This window comes from Pristis pectinata, chromosome 6 (genome assembly GCF_009764475.1).
Source record: "Pristis pectinata isolate sPriPec2 chromosome 6, sPriPec2.1.pri, whole genome shotgun sequence".
Classification (NCBI taxonomy): Eukaryota; Metazoa; Chordata; class Chondrichthyes; order Rhinopristiformes; family Pristidae; genus Pristis; species Pristis pectinata.
Genome location: NC_067410.1, coordinates 109,138,543 through 109,160,239, shown reverse-complemented (window position 1 = coordinate 109,160,239; position 21,697 = coordinate 109,138,543). Strand labels below are relative to the sequence as shown.

The following is a 21,697-nucleotide window of genomic DNA, read 5'->3' as shown; positions in this document are numbered from 1 at the left end:
AAAGTTTTACGATGGCAAACCAGTTCAGTTCAACAAGTCACGAAGCAAAACGATGAGCAAAGGCTTCCGAAAACCACGTTAGAAAGTAGAGAGAAGTAGTTTATGAATTTCACAAGTTCCACGTTGGAACCAATTCAATGCCACAATCACCGAAGATCTCCATTGTTTTGTTCCGAAATACCTGCCACACCGAAGTCACTCTATACGTGGCCGCCCACAGATATACCTGCTTCCCGGTACAGGTTAACGACAAAGTGGACTCCACAGATTGCTCCAAAAATCCACATATGGATTGCAAAGTGACAGTCACAACGATTGGGCTTCACCCATAGATACAGAGGCTGGCAGTCAGTGCTACCAACTCTCACGTCTCTCTCTCCTTATCTGTGGCCGGGTTCAGGAAACAGCTCACAGGTATAACTCTGCAGTTGCCAGCACTTCAATAAATCAGCCTTCAGACACCTGCAGCATTCCAGTTATCCCAGTCATAGAAGCTCTCCGCTCACACTCGCAGCAGTCAGACAAAGCCACACGCTACCGTTCAGGTGCCTTGAAGGGACACTCACCAAGTAGCAACCTGAGCCCGTAACAAAGGAGCCCTTCAGCTGGAGGAGAGGGTTTAACCATTGATTTCCCACTTCTATCGCAATTTTCAATCAAAGGTAGTCATTGGGGTCCCACTTTAGTATTCCCATTTTGGTATTGGAAGACATCACGATGAGCTTGAAGTTTTGGGAATGAGTGACGTGACAGAAAAGAGTGGGTTGTATGAAAGGCTTTTGTGTGGTCCTTTTAGCTAGACTCTTGACAGGTTAACACAGAATCCAGAAAGGTAGTGAAAATGCTCACTGTCTCTCATGCTACTCATTGCATGTCAGGGTGTGGAGGCTTTGGAAAAGGTGCAGAAGAGGTTCAGCAGGACGCTGCCTAGATTAGAGAGTATGAGGCATCAGGAGAGGTTGGACAAACTTGGGATGTTTTCTCTGGAGTGTCAGAAGCTGAGGGGAGACCTGATAGAAGTTTATAAAAGGGTAGACAGTCAGAATCTTTTTTCCCAGGGTAGAAATGTCAGATGCTAGAGGATGTGCGTTTAAGGTGAGAGGGGAAAAGTTTAAGGGAGATGTGCAGGGTAAGTTTTTTACACAGAGTGGTGGGTGACTGCAATGGGCAGTCACGGGTGGTGGTGGAGGCAGATACAATAGTGGCATTTAAGAGGTTATGAGATAGAGACATGAATATATAGGAAACAGAGGGATATGGATCACGTGCAGGCTGAAGCCGCGAGGTGATGTTGCAGCCCTATAGAACTCTGGTTAGACCACACTTGGAGTATTGTGTTCAGTTCTGGTTGCCTCATTATAGAAGGGATGTGGAAGCTTTAGAGAGGGTGCGGAGGAGATTTACCAGGATGCTGCCTGGATTGGAGAGCATGTCTTATGAGGATAGGTTGAGCGAGCTAGGGCTTTTCTCTTTGGAGAGAAGGAGGATGAGAGGTGACTTGATAGAGGTGTACAAGATGATAAGGGGCATAGATCAGGTGGACAGTCAGAGACTTTTGCCCTGGGCGACAATGGCTAACACGAGGGGATATAATTTTAAGGTGATTGGAGGAAGGTATAAGGGAGATGTCAGGGGTAAGTTTTTTACACAGAGTGGTGGGTGCGTGGAACAGACTGCCGGCAGAGGTTGTGGGGGCAGATACATTAGGGACATTTAAGACACTCTTAGATAGACACATGAAAGATAGAAAAATAGGGGGCTATGTGGGAGGGAAGGGATAGATAGATCTTAGAGCAGGATAAAATGTCGGCACAACATCGTGGGCCGAAGGGCCTGTACTGTGCTGTAGTGTTCTATGTTCTATATTCTATGTTCTATGTATAAGGGATTTAGTTTAATTTGGCATCGTGTTTGGCACAGACATCGTGGGCTGAAGGCCTGTACTGTACTGTTCTATGTTCTATGGGTGAAGATTTAAAATCAAAGCCATTGCTTCCATGCAAATTCTTCACTGGTGACATTGCAATCATGTCAAAAACCGGCAGGGTGGGCAGGTTCAAAAGGCCACTGCCATTTAATCAACATGATTAAGCAGTCACGATTTCATCACTGTTTGTGGGATCTTGGACTGAGCTGCCACATTTAAAACACACCAGACAGAGTTCAACTATGGGATCGATGCCAAGTTATATTTCTATGCTTAATTTATATCTGCTTTTTTGAGTGCAAGTATATGTTTAATGACAACAATCTCTCAACATCCTTTTAATTTATTCACCTGTTTTAATTATTTTATAGTTTGTACACCTATCAATAATAATAAATTTTCTATTTCTTTGTAATTTTTTTAAAGCAAAACAAAAATGAAAAATAATTGAACAGGGCTCAACCCGGATGCATGAAAAACACTGTGATGCTGGAGGAACTAAGAAGGCCAGGCAGCATCTGTGGAGAAAAGCAGGCGGTCAGGACCCTTCTTCAGAAAAAGGGGAAGCCCAGTATATAGGAGGGAAAAGCAGAACAGTGATAGGTGGATAGGTGGACCGCCTTTTCCTATCTTCAGTCCTGAAGAAGGGTCCTGACCTAAAACATTGACCACCTTTTCCTATCTACAGTCCTGAAGAAGTAGTCCTGACCCGAAATGTTGACCGCCTGCTTTTCTCCACGGAAGCTGCCTGGCCTGCTGAGTTCCTCCAGCATCATAGTGTTTTTCATCCAGATTCCAGTATCTACGCTCCTTTGTCTCTCCACCTGTATGCATTCCTGCTATTAGTTTTTTCCTGACATTTTCCCCCTCCTGTTCTGTGTTGATGCTTCCCCGTTAACAACATTTCTCTCTTGCTGATTATTTTATGTTTCAGAGACTTTCTTTGCAGTGGAAATGTTTCCCTCCTTGCCTTCTTATGACTCAGGAATCAATTTACTATGCCCCGGTAGAGGAGGATGAAGCAAATCAGTTATTTTCACCCATTTAACATCACTGGACTTTTCCCCCTCTTCGTCTCAGTTCCCCTTTTTCATTTACTGGCTGGTTTACTGTCCACTTCTGCAACAGTGTTGGTCATTTTAGGTTTGCCCGGCTTTTATTCCATTCTCAGACAATTAAGTAAGCAATGCATCAGAAATCACAGAAGTCCCAGTCGGTTCTTGAACCAACCAGCAAAACCCTAATCACTACAGTTTGGCAACACTATGACCACTTTGATCACTTTGCGCTAAAATGGACTTTGTTTTTTTTGTTCTAATTGTGTTCTTTCTTGTAAAAATTGTGTTTAATTTATGTGTAATTTACGTTTTTCTTGTGAGTGTTGTATTTCTGATGCTATGTGTCTGTGATGCTGCTGCAAGTAAGTTTTTCATTGCACCTGTGCACACATGGACTTGAGCATCTGACAATAGACCCGACTTTGACTTTGACTTTGATGGACGAGGTTTACCAATGACATCATCAATGATATTCAAATCGGAGTGAATAAAAGTAAATATTGCCAAAGACTGCAGAGACTATTTGCTATTTTGACATTGGTAACTTCAGTTGTTTGATTTAATTTTTTCATGAAGACCTGCCCACCAGCCCTTGAGAGCGCTTGCCAGAATTACCAGATGGCTATTCTGAACCTGAGTAGCCCCGGGAAATATTCCCAGGGAAGTTCTGACAGGGACAGGAGGGGTTCTATATAAATGCAAGTCATCTCAATGCACTGTGTAATGAATTGATCTGCATGAACAGTTTGCAAGACAAGTTTTTCCTTGTACCTTAGTACAAATGGCAATAATAAACCAATTCCAATTCCAAATCTATTCACAACTTTTATTGAATAGAAGCAAACAGAGTCATAGAGTCATTAAGTCATACAGCATGGAAACAGGCCCTTCAGCCACCAAGCATCTGTCTATACCTCTCGCTGCACTGGTGAAGCAAGCCAGCATAATCAAAGACCCCACCCACCTGAGTCATTCTCTCTTCTCTCCTCTCCTCTCCCATCAGGCAGAAGATACAAGAGCCTGATGGCATAAGGACAGCTTCTATCCCACAGTGATAGGACTATTGAACCATTCCCTTATACAATGAGATAGACTCTTGACCTCACAATCTACCTTGTTTGACCTTGCACCTTATTGTCTGCCTGCAGTGCACTTCCCTGTAGCTGTGACACTTTACTCTGTATTCTATTATTGTTTTTCCCCTGTACTACCTCAATGCACTGTGTAATGAATTGATCTGTACGATCGGTATGCAAGACAGGTTTTTCACTGCAACTCGGTACAAGTGACAATAATAAACCAATACCAATACCATCGATTTATACTAATCCTGCACCTTTATTCTTCCCACATTGCTCCATCCAAGACTCTACCACTCACCAACACACTAGGCAACGAACCTATCACCCACACTTCTTTGGATGTAGGTGGAAACCAGAGTGGCAATAGCAAGAAACAGAGTCTCCATTGTGTGAGACAGCTACTTTACATATAGAGCAACAAACAATCTGCTGGAGGAACTCAGCGGGTCGAGCAGTATCCATGAGAGGACAGGAATTGTCAACGTTTCAGGTCGAAACCCTACATCAGGACTGAGAGTGGAGAGGGGAGATGGACTGCATATAGGGGAGAGGGAGAATAGTGAGACAGGAGCCCGAGGTGATTGGTGGACTGAGGAGGGGTGGAAGATGATGGACAGGTTGCACAGGGTAGGGGATGGTAGGGGGCATAGTTGGGAGACAGTGGATGATAGATGGAGGCAGACAAAGAGAAAAAATCAGAGGCAGGTGGAGTGAGCTGGGGGAGGGGAGGGGAGGGTGAAGGTTGGAGACAGCTGCTGGAGGGTGATATCAATGTCTGGCTGCAGATGTCTGTGCAAATCATAATTCTATATCTAATGCATGCTCTTCAACTTGAAACAATAACTAAGCATCCTATCCGGATGCATCACGGCTTGCTATGGCAACTACTCTGCCCGGGACCACAAGAAACTGCAGAGAGTTGTGGACACAGCTCAGCACATCACAGAAACCAGCCTCCCCTCCATGGACTCTGTCTACACTTCTCACTGCCTCGGTTAAGCAGCCAACATAATCAAAGACCCCACCCACCCTGAGACATTGTCTCTTCTCCCCTCTCCCATCAGGCAGAAGTTACAAAACCCTGAAAGCACATACCACCAGGCTCAAGAACAGCTTCTGTCCCGCTGTTATAAGACTATTGAACAGTCCCCTAGTACGATAAGATGGACTCTTGACCTCACAATCTGCCCCGTTGTGGCCCTTGCACCTTATTGTCTGCCTGCACTGCACTTTCTCTGTAACCGTAACACCTTAATCTGCATTCTGTTATTGTTTTCCCCTACACTACCTCAACGTACTGAGAAATGAATTGATCTGTATGAACGGTATGCAAGACAAGTTTTTCACTCTATCTCAGTACGTGACAATAATGAACCAACTCCAATTCAACTAATGCTGTTTCTCTTTCTACAGAGGCTGCCTCACTTCTCCGCATTTTCAGTATTTTTTGTTTTTATTTCAGATTTCATCCGCCTTTTTTTTGATTTATCTAGTTTCTTCATCAGTCACTAAGGTTTCAGTCCCGTCTATAGTCTTGGGTGGACATGTGTGGTTCTTGGGAGATGCAGGGTGTGGAGGGAACCTGAAATGTCTGCTAGTACAAAACCGATAGAACCTTTTCAATGCATGGAATGAGTTGTTAATGGCAAAGTGGTGACTCTCGCCCAGCAGGTTCGACTTAAATCTGTAGAATAAGAAAAATAAAACAGAAAATCTAAACAGGTCAGGCAACATCCATGCAAAAAGAAACAGTTAGCGTTTTGGATGAGGGACCATTAATCAGACCTGAGAAAGAGAGAAATAAGTTAGTTTGGGTGCAGTGAAATGTAAGTGGAAATGAGGGAGACCAGGTGCAGACTAGGTGATTGCTTTGCCGAGCATCTGCGCTCCGTACGCCATGGCTTTCTGGAGCTCCCGGTTGCCAACCATTTTAATTCCTCTCCCCATTCCCACACCGACCTGTCTGTCCTTGGCATCCTCCACTGCTGGGGTGAGGCTTAACGCAAACTAAAGGAACAGCACCTAGTATTCTGCCTGAGTAGCCTACAGCCCCATGGCAGGAACATTGAATTCTCCAGTTTCAGGTAAACTGCTTCTCCGTCTGTCCCTTGTCCCTCTCCTACCCAGTTCCTCCTACACCCACCCCAGCCCCCATCACCCTGCTTCTTTCCCCTCCCCCACCCACCCAATCTGCCCATCACCCACACACCCCTCCCACTGGGTCCCCTCCCCTCACTCTTCCCATCTGCCCACTCTCTCACTTGGTTCCAGGCTCCACCTTCCCGTCCCATCAGCTTTCACCATCTGCGGCCCTTTGTCACCTCCGCCTCTCACCTCCCGGCCTCTGTCGCTATTCCCGCTCTCCCCTCCTCCACCTGCCCATCACCCCTCCTCATCCGCATCCACCTGTCGCTTGCTGGCTCTTGCTCCACTCCTTCCCTCCCTTTATACCGGCTATCTCCCCTCTATCTTTCAGTCTAGATGAAGGGTCTCAATCAGAAATGTCGACCGTCCATTTCCCTCCACAGATGCTGCCTGATCCACTGAGTTCTTCCAGCATCTTGTTTGTTGCTCCAGATTCCAGCATCCGCAGTCTCCTGTGTCTCCGAACCTCTCTGAATGTGAACATGTGGCAGATGGGTGATGCTACTGTGATTGTGTAATTTGTTGAATACTGGGACATGTTCAGCAGAGCAGACTGTTCACAGACTGGTAATTGGTAATTGGTTTACTATTGTCACACATACACAGGTACAGCGAGAAACTTTGTTTTGCATGCCATCCATGCCGATCATTTCATTACATCAGTACATCGAGGCAGTGCAAGGGAAAACCAATAACAGAATGCAGAATATAGTGTTACAGTTACAGAGAATGTGCAGTGCAGGCAGACAATAAGGTGCAAGGCCACAGTGAGGTAGTGAGGTCAAAAGTCCATCTTATTGTCCAAGAGGTGGTGCATCCAATGTTGCAGGTATGCATGCACCTGATGTGGAAACTGTGACTTGAAAGGTCTTGAGCATAGACAGGAACGCCCCAGGTTTGACCTGGAATCACTGGTTTTTGCAGAGGAAAGTAAGTTCCCGCTGTAACAGATAACATATTGGAGTGTCTAGGAGACTGGAGCAACTAACAAACTGCTGAAGGAACTCAGCAGGTCGATCAGTATCTGTGGAAGTAAAGGAATTGTTGATGTTTTGGGTCAAAAACCTTCCTCCAGCAGACTGCTTGTTGCTTCATTTTCCAGCACCTGCAGTCTCTTGTGTATAGAAGGTTGGTTGGCAAATAAGAAACAAAGAGAAAGCATAAATGGGTCTTCTTCTGGTTGGCAAATTGTAGTGACTGATGTGCTACAGGGATCAGTGCTGGGAGGCAAAATTTTACAATTTATTGGTATTGGTATTGGTTTATTATTGTCACTTGTACCGAGGTACAGTGAAAAACTTGTCTTGCATACCGATCGTACAGGTCAATTCATTACACAGTGCAGTTATATTGAGTTAGTACAGAGTGCATTGATGTAATACAGCTAAAAACAATAACAGTAGAGTAAAGTGTCACAGCTACAGAGAAAGTGCAGTGCAATAAGGTGCGAGGTCACAACAAGGTAGATTGTGAGGTCAGAGTCCATCTCATTGTATAAGGGAACCGTTAATAGTCTTATCACAGTGGGGTAGAAGCTGTCCTTCAGTGTGGTGGCACGTGCCCTCAGGCTCCTGTATCTTCTACCCGATGGAGGATGAGAGAAAAGAGAATGTCCCGTATGGGTGGGGTCTTTGATTACGCTGGCTGCTTCACCAGGACAACAAGAGGTAAAGACAGAGTCCATGGAGGGGAAGCTGGTGTCCGTGATGTGCCGAGCTGTGTCCACAACTCTCTGCAGTTTCTTGCAGTCCTGGGCAGAGCAGTTGCTGTACCAAGCCGTGATACATCCAGATAGGATGTGTTCTATAGTGCATCGGTATATCAGGGACTCGGATGAATGGTATGGTTGTTAAAGTGTTGATGACACAAAGATATTGATATTGGTTTATCGTTCTCACAATGAAGAATTTTTGTTTGCATGCTATCCAGGCAGATCGTTCCATACATAAGTACATCAAGGTAGTAAAAGGAAAACAGAATGCAGAATATGGTGTCAGTTGTAGAGAAAGAGCAGTGCAGGTAGACAAACAAAGTGCAGGGGCTACAACAGGGTAAAGTGGGAGATCAAGAGTTCACCTTCAGCATATGAGAGGTCCACTCAAGAGCGTGATAACAGCAGAATAGAAGATGTCCTTGAGTCTGGTAGGAAAATGGGTTGTGTGCAGAGCTCATAAGGAGGAATTCAGGGTGGCACAGGTTTGGAAGAAGTGTAAGTGAATCGCTGCTTCAGTTTGGGCTGTTTGACTCCCTGGATAAAGAACCTGGCAGAGTTTCATACTCAGCCCCATACAGTAACCATGCCATACTTTCAGAGACAGAGAAGGAGGCTGTTTGGCCCATCGAGTCAATGTCAGTTCTCAGAGCAATCTTATTCCTCATTAATTTTCCCTTTAACATTGTCCCCATATTTCCATCAACTCCCCCCAGATTCTACCCCTCAACTACACACTAGGGGCAATTTACAGTAGCCAATTAACCTCCAAACCACACATCTTTGGGATGTAGGAGGAAATAGGAGCACCCAAGGAATGCAGTCATAGGGAGAAACTTCACACAAACAGCACCCGAGGTCAGGATTGAACCCAGGTCTCTGGCGCTGTGAGACAACATCTCTACCAGCTGTCACCAGTGCTTGCAGTAAAAATCATGCATGACTGAAGATGAATTCATGTGCATTTTGCCTAACTGCAACAATTAAACAAAAAATATACTTTATTGGTATGACATTTCTGCAAGATTGCTCATCACTCATGCCCACAGGTTCCCTTCCCACTACCTGGACCACAACAGCCCAGGACTGTTGTCTTACATCCTGCTGAAATTCTTTGACAGCCGTCTGAGCCACACCCACAGGCTGCACCAGCTTTCAAAGCTCCCAACAAAACTTAATGATTATAAATGCTTCTGACGTTTTCAAACATTCCAGAAAATTAAACCTAAAGCTAACAATTTTTAAAAAATTCAGAAATAGTTGAGTATAAACCTCAGGGCATTGAGTATAAAAGTTAGGAGATCATGGTGCAGTTGTACAGGACGCTGGTGAGGCCGCACTTGGCATATTGTGTTCAGCTTTGGTCGCCCTGCTATAGGAAAGATGTTATCAAACCGGAAAGAGCGCAGAAAAGATTCACAAGGATGCTGCCAGGACTTGAATGACTGAGTTACCAGGAGAGGTTGGACAGGCTAGGACTTTATTCCTTGGAGTGTGGGAGACTGAGAGATGAACTTATAGAGGTGTATAAAATCATGAGGGGCATCGATAAGGTGGATACGCACAATCTTTTTCCTAGTTGGGGAATCCAGAACTAGAGGGCAGAGGTTTAAGGTGAGAGGAGAGACAAGAAGAACTTGAGAGGCAATTTTTTTACACAGAGGGTGGTATCCATGTGGAACGAGCTGCCAGAGGAAGTGGTTGAGGCAGGTACAACAACAACTTTTAAAAGACAGTTGGACAAGTCCATGGATTGGAAATGTTCGGAAGGTTATGGGCCAACCGCTGGCAAAAGGGACTAGCTTAGATGGAGGATCTTGGTTGGCATGGACCAGTTGGGCCGAAGGGCCTGTTTCCCTGCTGTATGACTCTATGAAATGTTTATAAAATGGAAGTAAATTAGAACACTGAAAAATACACTAAAAATTAAGTATATTTAAATTAACAGTTAAATTAATACCTCTCCCTCTGCTAGGCAATGCTCTGCTTTGAACCTGCAACAAGTCTAATCAGATGCAGGTACAGTTTGGCGGACTTCCCTGCTACAGAGTGCAGTCAAGACAACTCCTTGCTTCTTAGTAGAAATTCAGGACAATTATATTGGATCATCATTTATTGAGGAATGCTGGAAGTTCCCTGTGGAACTGTCGGCATTTCCCAGCATAGGCACCAATGTCTGGGATCCCCAGGTGGATCTAGAAGTCCGGGGCTTGCTGGCTGAGCAAATCCCAACCCACTGCACTATTGGTCTCCTCACTGAGAGCTAGGTCGAAATTCCACAGTTCGCCAGCAGTTGTACCTGCTCACCCTGCACCATTGAAGCCAGCTCATTCATAAGAACATAAGAGACGGGAGCAGGAGGAGGCCATCTGGCCAGTCGAGCCTGCTCCGCCATTCAAAAAGATCATGAATGATCTGGCCGTGGACTCAGATCCACCTACCTGCCTTTTCCCCATAACCCCTAATTCCCCTACTATGTAAAAATCTAACTGTGTCTTAAATATATTTAATGAGGTAGCTACTGCTTCCCTGGGCAGAAAATTCCACAGATTCACTACTCTCTGGGAAAAGCAGTTCCTCCTCATCTCCGTCCGAAATCTGCTCCCCTGAATCTTGAGGCTATGTCCCCTGGTTCTCGTCTCACCAGTCTTGTAGTTAGGGATGCTCTCGGAAAGAGTGATCACAGTATGACTGAATTGGTATGATTCATTGGAATGAAGAGCAATGTGGGAGCATCACGTTTCAATTACTGGGCTGATGACTCAGAAACAAGTTACACAAATCCCAGCACAGGAGCCGAGACACTTAAATACACTGAATGAAATTAGTCAGGACCGAATAGTTGGTGATGAAGCAGGCAAACGTGTTGGTTCCCTATTGTGTACAGTTTTGGTCTCCTGACTTAAGCAATGACGCACAGAGGGAGGACAACAAAACTAAGTTGGCAAATTGGTTTATTATCGTCACACGCACTGAGGTGCAGTGAAAAACTTGCGTGCCATCCATACAGATCATTTCATTACAACAGTGCATTCTGGTAGTACAAGGGAAAACAATAACAGAATGTGAATAAAGTGATAAAGTTACAGAGAAAATGCCGTGCAGGCAGATAATAAGGTGCAAGGTCATAACAAGGTAGATGGTGAGGTCAAGAATCCATCTTATCGTACTAGGGGACAGTTCAATAGTCTTATAGTAGCGGGATGGAAGTTGTCCTTGAGCCTGGTGGTACGTGCTTTCAGGCTTTTGTATCTTCTGCCTGATGGGAGAGGGGAGAAGAGAGAATGTCCGGGGTGGGGTGGGAAAGTCCCCTGGTTCCAGGGATGGTGGGTTTGCGGGTTTGCTGTATGAGGTGAGCTTGGGTGAACTGGGATTGTATTCTCCACAGCTTGGGCGCAGGTAAAGCTGTCTCTCACTGCTCCCTCTTTGTGTCTTCTATTAATATACTGGCTATCTCCTCCCCCCACTGTATAAATGCAGTGAACGATTGCAAAGTTGACTGTACTGTCTGTAGTGTATCAGCTGGAACTTCTGAAGGGGAATTGGATGAATACTGCAGGGAATTAAAGTTAGGGAAAAGATACTGAGGTGATTGGTGGACCATCTTCACCCCTCCTCAGTCCACCAATCACCTCTGGTCCCTGTCTCACCACTCTCCCTCTCTTCTTTATACCGGCCATCTCCCCTCTCCACCCTCAGTCCTGATGCAATGTTTTGACCCAAAACATCGACTGTTTGTTTCCCTCCCAAAGATGCTGCTCGACCCGCTGAGTTCTTCCAGTAAATTGTTTGTTGCTCCAGATTCCAACATCTGCCATCTCTTGTGTCTCTCTGCTGTGTTCTTGTGACTAGCTGGCCACAAAGCTTTTAACATTGCAGCAGTTAATTGGAATGACTCAATTTACATCCAGCCTTGACTTATGAAAGCCCATTTAAAAATATTTGATACATTTTCTGGCAGGCTTGTTGCTTTCATATCAGATCGCTAATGCAGTGAAGTCTCCAGGTCTGTTGCAGAGGAACACACACCACTTTCAAGCCAAGATGGATGACGATATATGGGAGATTTAGTCACCTCCTGTTCATCCACACACTTGTCTGGCAGGACAGAGCTGAGAGATCATCGCATCCTGCCAGGTTAGTAATTTTCCACTTCAAGTCACCATATCGAGGAAAATTCAGTAGGAAAGTCATATGTGGCATTGCAAAAAATTATGATTTTTTTAATATCCTTTGAATAATTTATCCTACAAGTGCCGATGTTGGAACCTGGAGCAACACACAAAACGCTGGAGGAACTCAGCGGGTCAGGCAGCATCTGTGGAGGGAAATGGATGGTCAATGTTTCAGGTCGAGACCCTTCATCTGGACTGAAAAATAGAGGAGAGACAGCCAGTATAAAGGGGTGGAGCAAGAGCTGGCAAGTGATAGGTGGATCCAGGTGAGGAGGGGTGAGAGGCAGATGGGGGAGGGGAGAGTGGGAATAGAGATAGAGGCTGGGAGGTGATCGGTGGAGGTGACTAAGGGCTGAAGATGATGGAATCTGTTGGAGGGAGGTGGAGCCTGGAATAAAGGGAGGGAGGTGGGGAGAGGAGATGGGAACAGTAGAGATGGGAGGAGTGTGTGGGTGATGGACAGACGGAGAGGTTGATGGGGGACTGGGCTGCGTGTAGGAAGAAATGGGTAGGTCAGGAGGAGAGAGGAAAGGGACAGAGTGGGGACCAGTTTAACAGACGTTGGAGAATTAAACGTTCATGCCATCAGGTTGTAGACTACCCAGGCAGAATGGCAGGTCAGGAGTTGGGGAGATGAGGCTGAAGAGGACTTTATTTTTTAATTTAACTACTTAAATTTAAACTCCCAGCTGCTGCGCTGGGCGGCACAATAGCGCAGCTGGAGGAACTGCTGCCTCATGGCTCCAGAGACCCAGGTTCGATCCTGACCTCAGGTGCTGTCTGCGAGGAGTTTGCACGTTCTCCCTGTGACAGCCTGGGTTTCTCCTAGAAGCTCCAGCTTCCACCCAACACATCCCAAAGACGTGCAGGTTGGTAGATTAATTGGCCACTCTAAGTTGCCCCTAGTGTGTAAGTGGGTGGTAGAATCTGGTGGGGGGGGTGGATGACGAGAATGTGGGCAGACTAAAAAGTGGGATTAGTATAAATGGATGCTTGAGGTTTGTCACTTGGTGGGCTGATTCTCACTGCACTCTCTCCAGTGCAACTTCATCCTTCCCATAGTGCGGCGACCAGAACTGTACACGGTGCGGTATAACTACTGTCCTGTAATACATAGAACATAAAACATAGAACAGTACAGCACAATACAGGCCCTTCGGCCCACAATGTTGTGCCGACCTTTAAACCTCACAAGACTATCTAACCCCTTCCTCCCACATATCCCTTATGCTTATCTATTAATTTCTTGAATTTGACCAATGTACCTGCCTCCACCACCGCCCCAGGCAGCGCATTCCACGCCCCAACCACTCTCCGTGTAAAAAACCTCCCTCTGATATCTCCCTTGAACTTCCCATCCATTACTTTAAAGCCATGCCCTCTTGTATTGAGCATTGGTGCCCTGGGAAAGAGGTGCTGGCTGTTCTCTCTATCTATTCCTCTCAATATTTTGTACACCTCTATCATGTCTCCTCTCATCCTCCTTCTCTCCAAAGAGTAAAGCCCTAGCTTTACTCTTGTTTGACGTAACTTCCCAACTTTCATATTCTCTACCTCAACCTGCGAAGGCAAACATGCCATATGCCTTCTTCATCGCCCTATCTTTCTGTGTGGACACTTTCAGGGAACTATGGATTTGAAGCCCAAGGTCCCTCTGTTCATCAACATTTCTTAATGCCCTATTTGTTTTCCCAGGATTCATCACCTTGCACTTGTCGGGATTAAATTCCATCTGCCAACGTTCCGTCCAACTTTCCATCTGATCCATATCCTTCTGAGCCTTAGAAAACCTTCCTCGTTTTCTACAACACCACCAACGTTCATGTTGTTGTAAACTTACTGATCACACCTCCAACATTCACATCCAAGTCATTGATATATACCACAAATAACAAGGGTCCCAGCACCGATTGCTGCACTACACCACTGGGCACAGATTTCACGTCAGGAAAGTATCTTTCCATCAGAATCAGAATCAGATTTATTATCACTGACTTAAATGATGTGAAATTTGTTGTTTTGTGGCAGTAGTACAGTGCAAAGACATAAAATTATTATAAATTACAAAAATAAATAAATATTGCAAAAAAAAGGGATAATGAGGTAGTGCTCATGGACCGTTCAGAAATCTGATGGCGGAGGGGAAGAAGCTGTTCCTGAATCATTGAGCGTGGGTCTTCAGGCTCCTGTACCACCTCCCTGATGGTAGTAACAAGAAGAGGGCATGTCCTGGGTGGTGAGGGTCCTTGGTGATGGACGCTGCCTTCTTGAGGCCTCTTGAAGATGCCCTCGATGGTGGGGAGGGTTGTGCCCATGATGAAGCTGGCTGAGTCTACAACCCTCTGCAACCTCTTGCGATCTTGTGCATTGGAGCCTCCATACCAGGCTGTGATGCAACCAATCAGAATGCTCTCCACCATACATCTATAGAAATTTGTAAGTCTTTGGTGACATACCAAATTTTTTCTAATGAAGTACAGCCACTGGCGTGCCTTCTTTGTGATTGCATCATTGTGTTGGGCCCAGGATAGATCCTCTGAGATGTTGACACCCAGGAACTTGAAGCTGCTCACCCTTTCCACCGCTGACCCCTCAATGAGGACCGGTGTGTGTTCTCCCGACTTCCCCTTCCTGAATTCCACAATCTACTGCCACTACCCTCTGCCTCTGATAACCAAATAACTTTTAGATCCAATTAGCCAGCTCATCTTGGATCACTTCTGCCTTAATATTCTGAACCAGCCTATCATGCAGGACCTTGTCAAATGCCTTACTAAAGTCCACATAGACAATGTCTACTATCATGCTTCTTAGTTACCTCCTCAAGTTCTCCAGCTGGGACCTTGTGGCCAATGAGGTGTAATAGCACCTTTAATTTAATCTGTTCTGGTTTACTTGCATGGTCAACTTAGTGTAGAATGCAAAGTTTCTTGCCTTTCCATTTTTAAGTCATGTTACTTGACTGGACATCCAGTGGTACAGGAATAATTTTTGTTCTTTGAATAACACTGCTTGGTGAGCCTCAGTTTAAATCAATGTTATGCAAATTTTCCTGCAGATTCATTAACCGGCACTTCTGACACCATGTATCAGTATCCTATCCAAAGATGCAGCTTTATAAAATTCTGGTGAGGGCGCATCTGGTGTATTGTGTTCAGTTCTGGTCGCCCCATTACAGGAAGGATGTGGCGGCTTTGGAGAGGGTGCAGAAGAGGTTCACCAGGATGCTGCATGGCTAAAAGGAGAGGTTGGACAAACTTGGGTTGTTTTCTCCGGAGCGGCAGAGGCTGAGAGGAGACCTGATAGAAGTTTATAAGATTATCAGAGGCATAGATAGAGTAGACAGCCAGTATCTTCTCCCCAGGGTCGAAATGTCTGATATGAAAGGGCATGCATTTAAGGTAATGGGGGGCGGGGAGTTTAAAGGAGATGTGCGGGCCAGATTTTTGTTTACACAGTGAGTGGTGGGTGCCTGGAATGCACTGCCAGGGATGGTGGTGGAGGTGGATATGATAGTGGCATTTAAGAGGCTCATAGACAGACATGTGAATATGCAGAGAATGAACGGATATGAACATTGTGGAGCCAGAAGGGATTTAGTGTAATTAGGCATCATTAGCTTAGTTAGTTTGGCACAACATCGTGGGCCGAAGGGCCTGTTCCTGTGCTATAAGACCATAAGTTAAAGGAACAGAATTAGGCCATTCAGTCCATCGAGTCTGCTCCGCCATTGAATCATGGCTGATATTTTTTCTCGACCTCATTCTCCTACCTTCTCCCCGTAACCCTTAACTCCCTTAGCAGTCAAGAACGTATCAACCTCTGCCTTAAATGCACAGGCATCCACAGCCCTCTTTAGCAATGAATTCCACAGATTCTCCACCCACAGTCCTCTTTATCTTAGTTTTAAAGAGACTTCCCTTTATTCTGAGTCTGTGCCCTCCGATCATAGACTCTCCTACTAATGGGAACATCCTCTCCACGTCTACTCTATCCAGGCCTTTCAGTATCGAGTAGATTTCAATGAAATCCCCCCACCTATTCTTCTGAACTCCATTGAGTACAGGGCCAGAGACATCAAACACTTCTCGTAGGTCAAGCCTTTCATTCCCAGGATCATTCTTGTGAACCTCCTCTGGACCCTTTCCAGGGCCAGCACATGTTTCTGTAGATACGGTGCCCAAAATTGCTCACAATATTCCAAATGCGGTCTGACCAACGCCTTATAAAGCCGTGTTGTGCTGTACTGTTCTGAGTTGTATACTGGAGGATAGCTGGTAAGTTAATTGAACAATACCCTTCATTAAACAGACAGACATGCATCCTTTCACAAGGCGTGTCTCCTGCAAGCAGTTTCTAAGCCGAGAGAAATTTTCTGTAAGGTTCTCCTTAACCACTGCTGCAATACTTCCAGAGGACATTTGGTTATGTGCTGCAATCCTTAAAGTGGTAGACAGCTAAAATTACACACTTACTAAATCGTGGATTTCAAAGGAAATTGGATCAATATTTGATGGTTGCAAATTTGTTGTGTTGTTGGGTTAGGGTGGCTGGATTACTGTGCAAACAGCTGACGCAGATTCAAGGGGACATAGTAACGAGATAAGGGGGTGATTGTTTAGTACTGCAGAGCAATTTCTCCCCAAATAGGTGGTGAATCTCCAGAATTCTCCCCTGTGGATGGTTGTAGAAGAGGTTTACCAGGACACTGCCTGGATTAGAGGGCATGTGCTATAAAGAGAAGTTGGACAAACTTGAGTTGTTTTCTCTGGTGTGTCGGAGGCTGAGGGGAGACCTGATAGAAGTTTATAAGATTGGTATTGGTATATTCTTTTCACTTGTACTGAGGTACAGTGAAAAACTTGTCTTGCATACTGTTCATACAGATCAATTCATTACACAGTGCATTGAGGTAGTACAGGGTAAAAACAATAACAGAATACAAAGTAAAGTGTCACAGCTACAGGGGAGTGCAGTGCAGGTAGACTATAAGGTGCAAGGTCACAACAAGATAGATTGTGAGGTCAAGAGTCAATCTCATTATATAAGGGAACCGTTCAATAGTCTTATCACAGTGGGATAGAAGCTGTCCTTGAGCCTGGTGGTACGTGCCCTCAGACTACTGTATCTTCTGCCCGATGGGAGAGGGAAGATGTCCAGGGTGGGTGGGGTCTTTGATGGTGCTGGCTGCTTCACCAAGGCATCGAGAGGTATAGACAAAGTCCATGGAGGGGAGGCTGGTTTCCGTGATGTGCTGAGCTGTGTCCACAACTCTCTGTAGTTTCTTGTGGTCCCGGGCAGAGCAGTTGCCGTACCAAGCCATGATACATCCAGATAGGATGCTTTCTGTGGTGCATCGATAAAAGTTGGTGAGTGTTGGTGACTAAAAGATTATGAGTGACATAGAGTAGACAGCCGGTATCTTCTTCCCAGTGTAAAAATGATTAGTACTAGAGGACATGCATTTAGGATAAGACGAGATATTGTATTTTTCTATGCATGACTATGCGTGGGTTTCCTCCGGGTGCTTCGGTTTCCTCCCACATTCCAAAGATGTACGGGTTAGGAAGTTGTGGGTATGCTATGTTGGTGCCGGAAGCGTGGTGACACTTATGGGCTGCCCCCAGAACACTCTACGCAAAAGATGCATTTCACTGTGTGTTTCAATGTACATGTGACTAATAAAGGTATCTTATCTTATCTTGTCTTATCTTATCTTATCTTATCTTATCTTATCTTAAATGCATGTCTTAAGGTGAGGGGGTAAGTTCAAAGGAGATGTGCAGGGCAAGTTTTTTACACAGAGAGCAGTGGGTGCCTGCAATGCACTGCCAAGGGTGGTGGTGGAGGCAGATACAACAGAGGTGTTTAAAAGGCTCTGCACATGAATATGCAGAGAATGGACGTGTATGGACATTGTGTAGAAGGGATTACCTTAGTTAAGCGTTTAATTACTTTGGCACAACATCATAGGCCAAAGGGCCTGTTCCTGTGCTGTGTGTGTTGTCTGTACCCGGGAACGTCAGTGTGTGCGTTGTCTGTACCGGGGAACGTCAGTGTGTGTGTTTCCTGTACTGGGGAATGTCAATGTGTGTGTTGCCTGTACCTGGGAATGTCAGCACTATTTTATCTCTGAACTGGGAATGCCAGATTTATCTGTTGGAACGTGGGTGCTGATTGGCTGAATATCTCTACAAACAGGTCAACATGCTGGCTCTCTGGTCAATAATTCCATAATTTTGTTCTGGGGCGAGAATGCTATTCCAGATTTTCTCATTTTCTGTGTACTTCCAAAACTCGGGAATAAAGAAAACCAAGAAAGCATATGTGCTAGAAATGTGAATGAAAACAGAGATTGCTGGAATTACTCAGCAGGGCAGGCAGCATCTATGAAACAAGAAATAGAGTGAATGTTTTGAGTTGAAACAAATCATTTGGTTCAGTAGTTTTTTTATGCGTAAGGCTGACAAACTTTCAGGATTGGTATTGGTACTGGTATTGGTATTGATTTATTATCGTCACTTGTACCGAGGTACAGTGAAAAACTTGTTTTGCGTACCGATCGTACAGGTCAATTCATTACACAGTGCAGTTACATTGAGTTAGTACAGAGTGCATTGATGTAGTACAGGTAAAAACAATAACAGTACAGAGTAAAGTGTCACAGCCACAGAGAAAGTGCAGTGCAATAAGGTGCGAGGTCACAACAAGGTAGACCGTGAGGTCAGAGTCCATCTCATCGTATAAGGGAACTGTTCAATAGTCTTAACACAGTGGGGTCTTATCACATTGTCCCCTACTCTCCAGGAATCAGGTCCTCATTTCCAATACACAAGATGCTGGAGGAACTCAACGGGTCAGGCAGCATCTGTGGAGAGAAAGGGACAGTCAACCTTTCCTTCATCGAGACCCTTCATCTGGACTGAAAGATTAGAGGGGAGATAGCCAGTATAGAGAGGTGGATGGAGCAAGAACTGGCAGGTGATAGGTGGATCCAGGTGAAGGGGGATGATAGGCAGATGGCATTGGGAGGAGAATTCAGTGTTCATGCCATCAGGTTGGAGACTACTCCAAGATCCTGCAGGAAGGAAGGTCCAGGAGAAAAATCATATGAAGGAAAAAGATGTTTTATTTTCTTTGAATCCTTTTGATTATCATTTATAAATGATTCTTCAGTGGATATTGAACCAAAGTTAGCAAGCTTACCTGGAAGTTCTGCCCTCTTTCGGAACTGGTGCCTGTGACCTCTCAAAAGCAACAGTACACTGCAGGCTGTGAAATGTCCCACAAAATCTCTGCTCCAGTCTGCAAAGAAGCCACTGACAATGCGATCCTGGTCCTGCTCAGTGGTTGCAGCATTTGGTATTTGTTCTATTTGGACATCATTACTGTCGTGGCTTTGCATCATGTGAAGTCCCACACCACCAGGTTCAAGAACAGCTACTTCCCTTCAACCATTCTGTTCTTGAACCAACCTGCACAACCCTAATCACTACAGTTTAGCAGCACTATGACCACTTTGATGACTTTGCACTAATTTTTTGATCTAATTGTGTTCTATCTTGTAAAAATTGTGTATAATTTATGTTTTTCTTGTGAATGCTGCTTATCTGATGCTATGTGCCTGTGATGCTGCTGCAAGTAAGTTTTTCATTGCGCCCATGTACTTGTGCATAGGACAACAAACTCGACTTTGAGTCTTAGAGTCATTCAGTACAGAAACAGGCCCTTCAGCCCACCATGTCTATGTTGACCATCAATTACCCATTAACTGGCAGTTGGTCCATGGCCTTCTGTGTCCTGGCAATTCCGGATACTTATCAAATGTTCTGAGAATACCTTCCTCCACCACCCACCCAGGAAGTGTGTCCCAGATCCCAAACGCCCTGTCCACCCTTCCAGCTGCCTCGGAAAAGCAGCCAACATAATCAAGGACCCCTCCCACCCTGGTCACCCTGGTCCTTCCCCTCTCCCATCGGGCAGAAGATACAAAAGCCTGAAAGCACGTACCACCAGGCTCAAGGACAGCTTCTATCCCACTGTTATCAGACTCTTGAACTGGCCTTTCATACGCTAAAAGACAAACTCTTGATCTCCCAATCTACCTCGTCATGGCCCTTGCATTTTATTTGTCTACATGCACAGCTCATTCTCCGTAACTTCAACACTATATTCTGCATTCTGTTTTCTTTTAACTACCATGACGTACTTACATATGGAATGATCTGTCTGGATGGCACGCAAACAAAAGCTTTTCACTGTATCTCGGTACACGTGACAATAATAAACCAATTACCAATACCCTCTGGGTGAAAGAATCCTCCTCAGAGCCTCCTTCCTCCTGCCCTAAATCCATGCCCTCTGGTTTTTGACACCTCTGCTCTGGGGAAAAGTTTCCTACTTCAGTAAAAGTCTGACAATCTGCCAACCGATGATTCAGAAATGCCGATGGTTCGGCATTGCTGGAGTATACATAGGAGACCTGTGGGAGCAGCTTTCCCTGCTCCTCAGCCCTCTCCGAGCAGGATACCCTCCACACTTTCCTCTCCTAGCCCCTTTTCTTCTCCTTCCTTCCCTCCTTCATTCCTGTGGCCCCCTCACATCTCCTTCCCCTTCCCCCACCCCCATGACCTGCCCAGCTATTCCCCACCTCCTTCCCTTTATTCCATGGTCCACTGCCCTCTCCCACTGGATTCCTCCTTCTTCAGCCCTTTGCCTCTTCTACCCATCACCTCTCAGCTTCTTACATCTCCCCCCTCCCCCACCCACCTACCTTCCCCCTCTCACCTGGACTCACCAGTCCCCTGCTTGCATGTGCTCCTCCCCCCACCTTCTTATTCTGGCTCCTGCCCTCTTCCTTTCCAGTCCTGATGAAGGGTCTCGGCCCGAAACATCGACTGTTTATTTCCCTCCAGAGGTGGTATTGGTATTGGTTTATTATTGTCACTTGTACCGAGGTACAGTGAAAAACTTGTCTTGCACACCGATTGTACAGGTCAATTCATTACACAGTGCGGTTACATTGGGTTAGTACAGAGTGCATTGAGGTAGTACAGGTAAAAACAATAAAAGTACAGAGTAAAGTGTCACAGCTACAGAGAAAGTGCAGTGCAATAAGGTGCAAGGTCACAACAAGGTAGATCTGAGGTCATAGTCCATCTCATCGTATAAGGGAACTGTTCAATGTCCTTAAGTCTGGTGGTATGTGCCCTCAGGCTCCTGTATCTTCTACCTGATGAAAGAAGAGTTCCTCCAGCATTTTGTGTGTGCTTTGCTCCAGATTCCAGCATCTGCAGAATCTCTTGTGTCTCACTTTCCCCTCCCCTCATTCTCCCTAACCTGCTCTCTCGGGGAATGATAAGCAGGTGCCCACGTCTGACAGCAACAGAGATTTTTCTGCTGAAACATTTATCCAAGATCCAAACAATCCAAGACCCTTCAACAAACTGCAGTGTAGCTTCTCCATAGGTCAATAATGAATCAGAATCAGGTTTATTATCACTGACTTATATGTCGTGAAATCTGTTGTTTTGCGGCAGCAGTACAGTGCAAAGACATAAAATTGCTATAAATTACAAAAATAAATAAATAGTGCAAAA

The 21,697-nt window shown here is 45.3% G+C and overlaps 1 protein-coding gene across 3 annotated transcripts in view; it reads left to right on the top strand.

Annotated features, from left to right (window-relative positions):
• The window catches only part of gpr160 (G protein-coupled receptor 160), a 42,386-nt gene that overhangs the window by 1,599 nt on the left and 19,090 nt on the right, over window positions 1–21,697 (top strand). The window contains exon 2 of one of the 3 annotated variants that reach the window (XM_052018149.1): window positions 11,885–12,060. The exons of 1 other annotated variant lie outside the window; for it this stretch is intronic. The gene's annotated coding sequence lies outside the window, so the exon portion shown is untranslated. The remainder of the gene's footprint in view (window positions 1–11,884; window positions 12,061–21,697) is intronic. One more of the 3 variants, XM_052018150.1, reaches the window with a different exon arrangement.